We start from the raw sequence: 13,945 nt of genomic DNA, 5'->3' as shown, positions 1-13,945 counted from the left end.
GTACAGTTGTAAAATACTCCCTCCCACTCAGACATACAGTCCTGTATACACGAAAAACAGTCACAGGAAGCAAACAAAATGGAAGAAAATAAACAAAATATAAGGTCAGAACAAGTGAAGGAGGGGAAAGGAAAAGACGTTGGTGACAAACAAGCACTTCCAAGAATAGATTTAATGAAGTGGGTTAGGAGGTATGACGTTAACTGTCGCCTCTCTTCAAACAATTCAAAATACAATTCAATGACGTGAGTCAGGCATGCCTAAAAATAGGGTGCCGAATATAGCCTACTCTTAAAATACGAGCGCTTTTAAATGAAACAGTGCTGAGTAGAGGAAGGGATTGGAGGAGGGGCACGGGAAGGGGGGGTAGAAGAGATGGGTGGGGACTTTACAATGTCAGCAACTCAAATAGCCCCACCAAACTATGCACATTGTGTGAGTGGAGAGGGGCTGGGGTATCAGACAACCACATTAAGCACTCATAAACCGGATGGGAACACATTTTAATTTGATGCTCAAAAGCCAAATAAGCTGGGGCCTTAGGAACTGACCCATCCTCCTTACGCAACCCAGAGAGTAAAGGGCAGAAGGAAAAATAAAGAGAATGAAGACTGTGGGAAAACAGTTAAAGAATGTGAATCTAGATCCCAATTACTGGGACATATCCTTCTCAACAGCGGGTGGCTGGTTGTGACCTTTTCAACTTGTGTGCTTTTACATCTCCGACCCTAATTTATGAGGCACTAGCATCTTGCCAAGCATAAATGAATCCATTGAGCGAAAGAAGAGTAAAAGAGGGAGAGCGGGCAGGAAAGGAAAGTAAAATAACACTTTTTGAGCAAACCCCTACTGACTTTGCCAAGCTAATTAGGAAAGGCAATGAAACAGCTCCAAACATGGCTGTGAATGTTAAGTGGCACTACAGTGGCGGTGCAAGACGAAGCAAGGGCTGGGTATTATGACTGTGCACCCAGGAGCACCCAGCCCCAATCTCAAGTCATCTAAAGATCTGTTTGTTATTTAGAGCATTCATATTCAGACTGAAACATCTTTAAAGTTAATTGCTCTGAAGGCAGACCATATGTAGTCCGGGGCAGAGGACTTATATTGCCGTTCTGCTCAGTGGCGATGTTAGGACTTGTTTATTCGAAGTCGCCCGATAAAGTTTCTATTTAGTATGCGTTGGTGGATTTCTAATTAGCGAGCGACGATTCACTGATTTTACATGTACATTTTTGAAAATGAAACCAAATGAAAGTCCTTGATAAGCCTAGCAGGCAGGGTATAAATATTGGCGCGGATATTTTGCAGGGACATCTTCAGAGAATGTGAGCAGGGTCCTATGGATCCCATTTCAATATCGACACCTGACATTCCATTAGACATCGTGATGATGAGAGCCTCAGCAAAATAAGAGACTGGTGTTCAAGTGGTGTGTTGTCATGGAGGTCTAGAAGGTTCAGGTCTCTGATTGATCGAGCTCCCTGACCCAAGTGATTTCAGTATTAAAGAATGTGGTAGCAGGTGGCGGTGGCTTTTCTCAAACAGATTACAACCTCCCTCATAATTTTCATTCCCCTGGGTTCATTCTCTGGGTGGCCCTGGGTTTTGTGATGGTGCTAAGAGGGGGAGAGAGGAGGTTGAGTGCACCCTTCTGTGCCGTGTAAAATATGGAGGCTGAATCCCAAATGACACGGCTGAGACTTCTCCGTCGCTCCTCCTCCTCCGGAAGACCTGCACGGCTACTGTTAAACACGCATTTGTTCCGGAGTTCCAAATTAAGCAGCAGCAGCTGAAAAGATGAGCTCCTACAAATATTGCAATTTAAATGTTTTTTTTAGAGTAAAGTACATCGAAAAAAAAAATCAAAAGAAAACTGCAAACTGAATAGGAGACCAAACAAGCAGCAAACAAAGAAGAAAGGCTTTTGAAAAAGTAACAATTTTTAACAATTTTTCATAAAATTATACCGTTTTCTTAGCTAGCTAAGTTGTTTACCTGTTGCTAGGCAGTTGCTAGGGACATTCCTGGAAGAAGCTAGCTAGCTAACAAGGAGTGTCTAGTTGGCAGAAGAGAAGAAGGGACAAAGAAGGGACAAAGTGGGACAAAATAAGGACAGAAGAAAAGGGAAAGGGGACATTAAGGTGAAGCAGTCCTCTAAAGACACAAAAGACAATAATACAAGAAACAACACTTCTATTGCCTCTCCCTCTACGATACGCACTTCCGGGTTGGAGCGAGTAGTTGCATTCCGCTTTGCTCCACAGGTAGTATTACATTTCATTTCATTACAGTACAACAGTTTGATTTGTTTGATCTTAGCTGGCTACATAGCCGTCTTTGTATCCAAGATAATTGTGTAGTCTAGAGTAATTGTCGAGGTTACCTAGCCAGTTAGAGGTTACCTAGCCAGCTACACTTTCAAACAAAGTCAACAACGCAGCCACTGCTAGCTAGCCTATTTCACCAGCCAGCAGTACTATATCATTTTAGTCAATAAGATTTTTTTGCAACGTAAGCTTAACTTTCTGAACATTCAAGACGTGTAGTCCACTTGTCATTCCAATCTCCTTTGCATTAGCGTAGCCTCTTCTGTAGCCTGTCAACTATGTGTCTGTCTATCCCAGTTCTCTCCTCTCTGCACAGACCATACAAACGCTTCACACCGCGTGGCCGCTGCTACTCTAACCTGGTGGTCCCAGCGCGCACGACCCACGTGGAGTTCCAGGTCTCAGGCAGCCTCTGGAACTGCCGATCTGCGGCCAACAAGGCAGAGTTCATCTCAGCCTATGCTTCCCTCCAGTCCCTCGACTTCTTGGCACTGACGGAAACATGGATTACCACTGATAACACTGCTACTCCTACTGCTCTCTCCTCGTCTGCCCACGTGTTCTCGCACACCCCGAGAGCTTCTGGTCAGCGGGGTGGTGGCACTGGGATCCTCATCTCTCCCAAGTGGACATTCTCTCTTTCTCCCCTGACCCATCTGTCTATCGCCTCCTTTGAATTCCATGCTGTCACAGTTACCAGCCCTTTCAAGCTTAACATCCTTATCATTTATCGCCCTCCAGGTTCCCTTGGAGAGTTCATCAATGAGCTTGACGCCCTGATAAGTTCCTTTCCTGAGGATGGCTCACCTCTCACAGTTCTGGGTGACTTTAACCTCCCCACGTCTACCTTTGACTCATTCCTCTCTGCCTCCTTCTTTCCACTCCTCTCCTCTTTTGACCTCACCCTCTCACCTTCCCCCCCTACTCACAAGGCAGGCAATACGCTTGACCTCATCTTTACTAGATGCTGTTCTTCCACTAATCTCATTGCAACTCCCCTCCAAGTCTCCGACCACTACCTTGTATCCTTTTCCCTCTCGCTCTCATCCAACACTTCCCACACTGCCCCTACTCGGATGGTATCGCGCCGTCCCAACCTTCGCTCTCTCTCCCCCGCTACTCTCTCCTCTTCCATCCTATCATCTCTTCCCTCTGCTCAAACCTTCTCCAACCTATCTCCTGATTCTGCCTCCTCAACCCTCCTCTCCTCCCTTTCTGCATCCTTTGACTCTCTATGTCCCCTATCCTCCAGGCCGGCTCGGTCCTCCCCTCCTGCTCCGTGGCTCGACGACTCATTGCGAGCTCACAGAACAGGGCTCCGGGCAGCCGAGCGGAAATGGAGGAAAACTCGCCTCCCTGCGGACTTGGCATCCTTTCACTCCCTCCTCTCTACATTCTCCTCTTCTGTCTCTGCTGCTAAAGCCAATTTCTACCACTCTAAATTCCAAGCATCTGCCTCTAACCCTAGGAAGCTCTTTGCCACCTTCTCCTCCCTCCTGAATCCTCCTCCCCCTCCTCCCTCTCTGCTGATGACTTCGTCAACCATTTTGAAAAGAAGGTCGACGACATCCGATCCTCGTTTGCTAAGTCAAACGACACCGCTGGTTCTGCTCACACTGCCCTACCCTGTGCTTTGACCTCTTTCTCCCCTCTCTCTCCAGATGAAATCTCGCGTCTTGTGACGGCCGGCCGCCCAACAACCTGCCCGCTTGACCCTATCCCCTCCACTCTTCTCCAGACCATTTCCGGAGACCTTCTCCCTTACCTCACCTCGCTCATCAACTCATCCTTGACCGCTGGCTACGTCCCTTCCGTCTTCAAGAGAGCGAGAGTTGCACCCCTTCTGAAAAAACCTACACTCGATCCCTCCGATGTCAACAACTACAGACCAGTATCCCTTCTTTCTTTTCTCTCCAAAACTCTTGAACGTGCCGTCCTTGGCCAGCTCTCCTGCTATCTCTCTCAGAATGACCTTCTTGATCCAAATCAGTCAGGTTTCAAGACTAGTCATTCAACTGAGACTGCTCTTCTCTGTGTCACGGAGGCGCTCCGCACTGCTAAAGCTAACTCTCTCTCCTCTGCTCTCATCCTTCTAGACCTATCGGCTGCCTTTGATACTGTGAACCATCAGATCCTCCTCTCCACCCTCTCCGAGCTGGGCATCTCCGGCGCGGCCCACGCTTGGATTGCGTCCTACCTGACAGGTCGCTCCTACCAGGTGGCGTGGCGAGAATCTGTCTCCGCACCACGTGCTCTCACCACTGGTGTCCCCCAGGGCTCTGTTCTAGGCCCTCTCCTATTCTCGCTATACACCAAGTCACTTGGCTCTGTCATATCCTCACATGGTCTCTCCTATCATTGCTATGCAGACGACACACAATTAATCTTCTCCTTTCCCCCCTCTGATAATCAGGTGGTGAATCGCATCTCTGCATGTCTGGCAGACATATCAGTGTGGATGACGGATCACCACCTCAAGCTGAACCTCGGCAAGACGGAGCTGCTCTTCCTCCCGGGGAAGGACTGCCCGTTCCATGATCTCGCCATCACGGTTGACAACTCCATTGTGTCCTCCTCCCAGAGTGCTAAGAACCTTGGCGTGATCCTGGACAACACCCTGTCGTTCTCAACTAACATCAAGGCGGTGACCCGTTCCTGTAGGTTCATGCTCTACAACATTCGCAGAGTACGACCCTGCCTCACGCAGGAAGCGGCGCAGGTCCTAATCCAGGCACTTGTCATCTCCCGTCTGGATTACTGCAACTCGCTGTTGGCTGGGCTCCCTGCCTGTGCCATTAAACCCCTACAACTCATCCAGAACGCCGCAGCCCGTCTGGTGTTCAACTTTCCCAAGTTCTCTCACGTCACCCCGCTCCTCCGCTCTCTCCACTGGCTTCCAGTTGAAGCTCGCATCCGCTACAAGACCATGGTGCTTGCCTACGGAGCTGTGAGGGGAACGGCACCTCCGTACCTTCAGGCTCTGATCAGGCCCTACACCCAAACAAGGGCACTGCGTTCATCCACCTCTGGCCTGCTCGCCTCCCTACCTCTGAGGAAGTACAGTTCCCGCTCAGCCCAGTCAAAACTGTTCGCTGCTCTGGCACCCCAATGGTGGAACAAACTCCCTCACGACGCCAGGTCAGCGGAGTCAATCACCACCTTCCGGAGACACCTGAAACCCCACCTCTTTAAGGAATACCTAGGATAGGATAAAGTAATCCTTCTAACCCCCCCCCCCCCCCTTAAAAGAGTTAGATGCACTATTGTAAAGTGGTTGTTCCACTGGATATCATAAGGTGAATGCACCAATTTGTAAGTCGCTCTGGATAAGAGCGTCTGCTAAATGACTTAAATGTAATGTAAATGCATTATTAGAGGGGCAGCGCGGTAGAACAAGCAGATGAGGTGTATGGTGAAATCGAATAAAAGTTTATGTCACATGCTTCGTAGACAACAGGTGTAGACTAACAGTGAAATGCTTACTTACAGGTCCTTTTCCAACGCAGAGTTGACAGAGAATAACGAATATAAATAGAGTAAAAATAACAATGCTATATATATATATATATATATATATATATATATATATATATATATAGGGAGTAGAAAACAACATGGCTATATATAGGGAGTAGAAAATAACATGGCTATATATAGGGAGTAGAAAATAACATGGCTATATATAGGGAGTAGAAAACAACATGGCTATATATAGGGAGTAGAAAACAACATGGCTATATATAGGGAGTAGAAAACAACATGGCTATATATAGGGAGTAGAAAACAACATGGCTATATATAGGGAGTAGAAAATAACATGGCTATATATAGGGAGTAGAAAACAACATGGCTATATATAGGGAGTAGAAAACAACATGGCTATACAAAGAGAATACCAGTACCGAGTTGATGTGCAGGGGTACAAGGTAATTGAGGTAGCTATGTAGGTAGGGGTAAAGTGACTAGCAGCAGTGTATGTAGTGTGAAATTGTGAGTGTGCATGTTATGTGTGTGTTGGCGTATGTAGTGTGTGTGTGTGTATTGGTGCATCAGTGTAAGTATGTGTGAGTGTGTGGGTAGAGTCCAGTGTGTGTGCATAGTCAGCGCAAGAGAGTTAGTACAAAAAAGGTCAATGTGGGTAGCCGTGGTTGCCATTTTATGAGCTATTTAGCAGTCTTGTTTAGAAGTCTTATGGCTTGGGGGTAAACGCAGTTCAGGGTCCTGTTGCTTCCAGACTTGGTGCATTGGTACGGCTTGCTGTGCAGAAGCAGAGAGAACAGTTTGTGGCTTGGTGGCTGGATAAATTTTTTGGGCCTTCCTCTGACACCGCCTGGTATAGAGGTCCTGGATGATGTACTGAGCCGTATGCACTACCCTCTGTAGTGCCTTGAGGGCGGATGCCAAGCAGTTCCCAAACACAGTGGTGATGCAGCCAGTCAAGATGCTCTCCATGGTGCAGCTGTAGACTTTTTGAGCATCTGATGGCCCATGCCAGCTCTTCAGCCTCCTGAGGGGGAAGAGGCGCTGTCATGGCCTCTTCACGACTGTGTTGGTGTGTTTGGGCCATGATAGATCCTTAGTGATATTGACACCGAAGAACTTGAAGCTCTCGACCCGATCCACTACAGCCTCGATGTGAATGGTGGCGTGCTCAGCCCTCCAATTCCTGTAGTCCAGGATCAGCTCCTTTGTCTCACGGTTGTCGAAGGAGAGGTTGCTGTCCTGGCACCACACTGCCAGGCCTCTGACCTTCTCCCTATAGGCTGTCTCATCGTTGTCGGTGATCAGGCCTACCACCATTGTGTCGTCGGCAATCTTAATGTGTGCGCAGCCACACAGTCATGGGTGAACAGGGAGTACAGGAGGGGACTAAGCACGCACCTCTGAGAGGCCCTGTCAGGAAGTCCAGGATCCAGTTGCAGAGGGAGGTGTTCAGTTCCAGGGACCTTAGCTTAGTGACGAGCTCCAAGGGCACTATGGTGTTGAATGTTGAACTGCAGTCAATGAACAGCATTCTCACGTAGGTGTGGATTTGTTTGGCGGTATGCAAATTGGAGAGGGTCCAGGGTGTCTGGGACGATGGTGTTGATGTGAGCCATGACCAGCCTTTCAAAGAATTTCATGGCTACAGATGTGAGTGTTACGGGGCGGGGCGATAGTCATTTAGGTTATCTTTCTTGGGCACAGGAACTATGTGATCTGGGAAAGGTTGAAAATGTCAGTGAAGACACTTGCCAGCTGGTCAGCGCATGCTCTGGGTACGCATCCTGGTAATCCATCTGTCCCTGCGGTCTTGTGAATGTTAACCAGTTTAAAGGTCTTACTAACATCGGCTACGGAGAGCGTGATCACACGTGTCTGGAACAGTTGGTGCTCTCACGCATGGGTCAGTGTCGCTTGCCTCGAAGCGAGCATAGAAGGCATTTAGCTCGTCGTGTCACTGGGCAGCTTGTGGCTGGGTTTCCCTCTGTAATCCGTGATATTTTGCAGCCCTGCCACATACGACGAGCGCCAAAGCTGGTGTAGTAGGATTTGATCTTAGTCCTATATTGATGCTTTGCCTGCTTGATGGGTCGTCGGAGAGCGTAGCGCAGGGTTGTCAAACTCATTCTATGGAGGGGCTAGTGTCTTCGGGTTTTGTTAAAGACCTAGACAACCAGGTGAGGGAAGTTCTTTACTAATCTGTGACCTTAATTCATCAATCAAGTATAAGTGAGGAGAGAAAACCTGCAGACACTCGACCCTCCATGGAATGAGTTTGAGAAGTGGCGTAGCAGGATTTCTTATAAGCGACTGGGTTAGTGTCCCGCTCGTTGAAAGAGGCAGATCTAGCCTTTACCTCAGTGCGGATGTTGCCTGTAATCCATGGCCTCTGGTAGGGATATGTATGTACGGTAACTGTGGGGGCAACATCGTCGATGCATTTATTAATGAAGCAGGTGACTGATGTGGCAAACTCTTTTCTCAATGTCATTGGATGAATCCCAAAACATATTCTAGTCTGCTCTAGCAAAACAGTCCTGTAGCTTAGCATCCGCTTCACCAGACCACTTCCAAATCGAGTGGGTCACTGTTACTTCCTGTTTGAGTTTTTGCTTGTAAGCAGGAATCAGAAGGATAGCGTTATGGTCTGATTTGCCAAATGGAGGACGAGGGAGAGCTTTGTATGTGTCTCTGTATGTGCAGTAAAGGTGACCCCTCTAGTTGCACAGGTGAGACGTTGGTAGAAATGAGGTAAAACGGATTTCAGTTTTCCTGCATTAAAATCACCGGACACTAGGAGCGCTGCCTCTGGATGAATATTTTCTTGTTGGCTTATGGCCCTATAGAGCTCGGTTTGTGGTGGTAAATAGACAGCTACGAAAAATGGATGAAAACTCTCTTGGTAAATAGCATGGTCTACAGTTTATCATGAGGTATTCTAACTCAGGTGAGCAGAACCTCGAGACATCCTTAATATTAGAAATCGTGCACCAGCTGTTGTTAACAAAGAGACATACACCCCCGCCCTTGAGTTTATGAGATGTTGCCGGTCTGTCCTGCAATGCATAGAAAAAACAGCTAGATTTATATTAACTAGGTCCTCGTCCAGCCACGACTCCTTGAAGAATAGGATATTACTGTGCCATTATAGGCACGCTCCTGGTGGCATATTGGGTCCAGCATGTTCAAATTCTAGGTTGCTTTACACGTACCGCTCCTAGACTCCTAAACCAAGTAGGATGAAGTTGCCCCTTGACACTGATCTAAGATCCATTTAGCATTTCCTCCTAAATGGTTTAGGCTGTGATTTCAGGATAACTGATCCTAGATCTGTGCCCGTGGGCACTATCGTTACCTGTACATCCTTGAATTTGTCCCTCAGGTCCATGAGGCGGTGGTAGGCCTTGATGGCCTCTGCAAACTCTGCAACGCCGGTGCAGACGGCGATGAAGTTCTCCCAGGTCTGCCAGTGTTCGTAGTTACACTTCAGAGCATCCTGCAGGTTGTGGAACGCCTTGGTCCTGACAGACAGTGGGACAGACAGGCCTTGGAATTAGTGGTGTCACGTAAAGTGTTTTTACATGGCTGGTGCTCATGATTCTTTCAGGGGCAGCTTACAAAGTCGTATGGAATTAATATTAAGTTGAGATGCACACAGACTTTGGAGTAAATCATGCATTACGGTCAATGGAAGATTTGTACCAATTTGAGTTACTTAAAGGGATAGTGCAAGATTCTGGCAAACAAGCCCTTTCTCTACTTACCCAGAGTCAGATGAGCTCATGGATACCATTATGTCTATGTACAGTTTGAAGGAAGTTGAAGGTAGTTTCATGAGCCAATGCTAACCAGCGTTAGCGCAATGACTGGAAGTCTACCGGTAAGCTAGTTAGCACTGGCTCACGAAACTACCTTCAATATAATTATCAAAATATCTCGCACTATTACTTTAAGTTTGGATTCGGTCCTACCCGTCATTTCTACAGTTCAGTAATTAGTCACTATTTCAGGTGAGGTGCCAGTATCTCTGTAATTTCAGCAGATGTCCAGAGGTGGAGCATAGCCAAGCATGACTGACATGGCTGCTTGCCCTCTGTGTCTGACACCTCAGTGAGACGCAGGCTACATAGTTAGCGCCGGGCTGTCACAACCGCCCTGATTCTCTCCCTCTGATCCACCTGCACTCACATATACACCACAGGCTCCAGCCTCTTCAACAGAGAAGGCTTCGGCTGAATTAGCCCAAGCGCTAACCAGGTAGAAGTCTCCACACTTTCTAATTTCAGGCCTGAAAGCACAGACCTGATTTGAACAGGGGCTGAGGGGGGAAAGTTTCCCAAGAAAGAAACAGTGGCAAGTACTGCTTCCCAAACAGAGTCCTGCCAGCAAGAGCTTGTGGTTTTCAGGGGAAATATGCGAACCTGCCCATCTTGCAGGGGTGAGAATGTTCTAATTGACTTAAGCCTAACAAATCTGTCTGATGCCCTCGTCAGGGTCAGCAGGGGTGTACCTAGGTCCTGTGGTAAAATCAGGAGGGCGCTGCGATGTTATCTTTCCCATTACTACTGCCCGGTGAGTTTCGGGAAGTAATTGAAAAGCATTGAAGTCAGTTACGAGACCAAACTAATGACCAGAGGAGTTGGAGTGGGGTGAGAAAAAAAAGCCTTGTAAACATCCATCTGTTTCATTGGTGTGTAAATTAGTGCTATCTGTGGGGTTATGCAGGCTGGCGATGTTGTTTGATAAGTGTTGTAATGTCCTTCCACAGACATCTCGTCTCAACCCCCACTCTTTGATACCCCTCTCCAGCCAAAAATCAATACGGTCAGGCTGAATGGAGGCCTGCCGGCTGACAGTGCAATTCCCTCTCTCGCTGTCTCTGTGAGAGTGACATGTCCTTGATCAGTACGGGTAGCGGCTTGGGAAACTCTGGGATATCAGGGCTGATCACATCAACGTTTGATTCCTCTGTCTTTGTTCTGGCCTTGTGTCAACCGGCACCAGGGGGGTGGATGGATGGGCGGGTGAGTGAGTGACCAAGTATCAGTGAGAGCCACCAAGACCAGTTGGCTCAATAATATAATTCCTCACCCTAAAGCGAACCTCCAGTCCCGTCAATTGTTTGTGAGCTGGGGAGAGGAGGCTCTCGACTACACTGAGGGACCCTACATTCAAAACCAGGAGACGTTCGAACATTGAGCCAGTCACTCGTTGATGGTACGTATGACTGAATTCTACATCTTCCAGAGTCCTAACTCTGTTCACTCATTGACAGGTTAATGGCCCAGGGGGTGCGACTGTACAGTACTCACTTCTGTCTCAGGCGGATGTAGGCCGTGGACAGGTTGTTCCACGCCTCTGCGTTCTAAAGGAGGAAAAAGAGAGGGAGGGAGAAAAACAGAGTTTACACACAAGTAAGCACAGGGTTGTTCAGATGCCGTGGCAGAAGACTAACTCGCTCAGAGCAGAAATCGGTTCTGCCGAGTGCTCCAGGAGTACATTCCCTCCCGATGCATTGGGCACACAGGTGCCGTATGGGTCATTAAGTTGGATTGGAAAGACTGCTGGAGGACAAGAGTGTTATAACTGGGGCTATGGTAAGGGCGTGTTCTCAGTTTGTCTGAGTGTGTTTGTGTGGGAATGTGTTTGTGTGTGGGAATGTGTTTGTGTGTGGGAATGTGTGCGCATTTGTGAGAGTAATGGAAAAAGAGAGTGGGGGGAGGGGGGTAGAGGGAGTGACAAAATGAGAGAGGAATGGTATTTCAATGGTCCCACTGCGCATTCATGTGATCGACTCTGTCTTCCTATACAGTGCCATCAGAAAGTATTCACACCCCTTCACTTCTTCCACATTTTGTTGTGTTACAGCCTAAATTTAAAATTGATTACATTGAGATTTTTTTTGTTAATCAATGGCCTACACACAATACTCCATAATGTCAAAGTGGAATTATATTTTTTCGAAATGTTTACAAATGAATAAAAAAGGAAAAGCTGAAACGTCTTGAGTCAATAAGTATTCAATCCGTTTGTTATGGCAAGCCTAAATAAGTTCAGGAGGGAAAAATATGATTAACAACTCACATAATAAGTTGCATGGACTCTGTGTGCAATAATAGTGTTTAACATGATTTTTTAAAATGACGACATCATCTCTGTACCCCACACATACAATTAACTGTAAAGTCAATCAGTCAAGAATTTCAAACATAGATTCAACAACAATGACCAGGGAGATTTCCCAATGCTTCACAAAGGGCACCTATCGGTAGATGGTGAAGAAAAAAAAGAAAACAGACATGGGACATCCCTTTGAGCATGGTCAAGTTAATAATTACACTTTGGATGGTGTATCAATATACCCAGTCACTACAAAGATACAGGCGTCCATCCTAACTCAGTTGCCGGAGAGGAGGAAACCGCTCAGGGATTTCACCATGAGGCCAATAGTGACTTTAAAACAGTTACAGAGTTTAATGGCTGTGACAGGAGAAAACTGAGGATGGATCAACAACATTGTAGTTACTCCACAATGCTAACCTAATTGACAGAGGGAAAAGAAGGAATGATACACAGAATAAAAATATTCCAAAACATGCACCCTGTTTGCAACAAGGCACTAAAGTAATACTGCAAAAACTGTGGTAAAGCAAGTCACTTTTTGCCCTGAATACAAAGTGTTATGTTTGGGGCAAATCCAATACAACATATTACTGAGTACCACTCTCCATATTTTCAAGCATAGTGGGAAGTTTTTCAGGATGAAAAAGAAACGTAATTGAGCTAAGCAAAGGCAAAATCCTAGAGGAAAACCTGGTTCTGACTGCTTTCCACAAGACACTGGGAGATTAATTCATCTTTCAGCAGGAAAATAACCTAAAACACAAGGCAAAATCTACATATAGAATTGTTTACCAAGACAGTGAATGTTCCTGAAAGGCCGAGTTAACGTTTTGACTTAAATCTACCTGATAATCTATGGCAAGACCTGAAATGGCTGTCTAGCAATGATCAACAACTGATTTGACAGAGCTTGAAGAATAAATAAAAAAATTATGGGCAAATGTTGTACACTCCAGGTGTGGAAAGCTCTTAGAGACTTACCCAGAAAGACTCATAGCTGTAATCGCTGCCAAAGGGGCTCCTACAAAGTATTGAGTCATTGGTGTGAATACTTATGTAAATTAGATATTTCTGCGGTTCATTTTCAATACATTTGCCAACATTTCTAAAAACATGTTTTCACTGTCACTATGGGGCAGTGTGTGTAGAGGAAAAAATATATTGAATCCATTTTTTATTCTGGCTGTAACAACAAAATGTGGAATAAGTCAAGGGGTATGAATACTTTCTGAAGGCACTGAATGTGGTGATGTAAGGCCTGACATTGGGAGGAAGGAGTTGTAGTAATATAGTATGTACAGGAGGTGAAAGAAGAAGAGCAAACGCCATGTTGGCCCATGTTGCGTCCCTCCTGTGGATGTATGTGGATAGTTTGGGGGGAGCGGCAGGCCCCGCTCTGCAACTAACGGGCAGGACCCATCTATGCAAATCAGCTGTGGTGTCAGTCCCCCGGACTCTTTCCCTCTTCCCCATCTATTTCCCTTTCTCTCCCCACTTTCTTTTTCTCTCGCTCTCTCACCCTCTTTCCCCCCCAGCTCTGATATCTGAGCCACACTCGAGTGTCTTTCCCCTCTCACCACAACAACATCTTATTGCTCATATCAAAGGGAGGTGGGAGACTGGCATGTACAGTATATTCTGTTTATCTTCATTCTCCAAAGAATGGCCAGAGTGATCGGTTACAAGGGCTCTCATATCTCCTTGGCAAAACTTCAACAACTCCTTGAAAAATGGAGGGGGGAATGTCATTATAGCAAAACAAACTAAATTAAAACATCCTATTGCTGGCTGACCTGCTGAATTAAATATGGACAAAGGGCAGAAGAGTGAAGGAAACCAGGAAATGATTTCCCTTTCCTCTGTTCCACTATGGCCTGGGTGAAACTGACTCCTTATGTCTTCTCTTTACGGTGCCAACCTACTCTCTAAAGTGCTATTGAATGATTGATTGAATCCATCTATTCGTTAAAAAATTCAGAAATATCACTTGTAGGGAGGTTACCAGCAGG

The 13,945-nt window shown here is 46.5% G+C and overlaps 1 pseudogene; it reads right to left on the bottom strand.

Annotated features, from left to right (window-relative positions):
• Positions 1-13,945, bottom strand: part of LOC139569815 (tetratricopeptide repeat protein 27-like) — a 153,456-nt pseudogene that overhangs the window by 19,033 nt on the left and 120,478 nt on the right.

The sequence above is a fragment of the Salvelinus alpinus genome, chromosome 3, assembly GCF_045679555.1.
Source record: "Salvelinus alpinus chromosome 3, SLU_Salpinus.1, whole genome shotgun sequence".
In the NCBI taxonomy this organism is placed as follows: domain Eukaryota; kingdom Metazoa; phylum Chordata; class Actinopteri; order Salmoniformes; family Salmonidae; genus Salvelinus; species Salvelinus alpinus.
The sequence above is the reverse complement of the archived record's forward strand: the minus strand, read 5'-3'. Positions and strand labels throughout refer to the sequence as shown.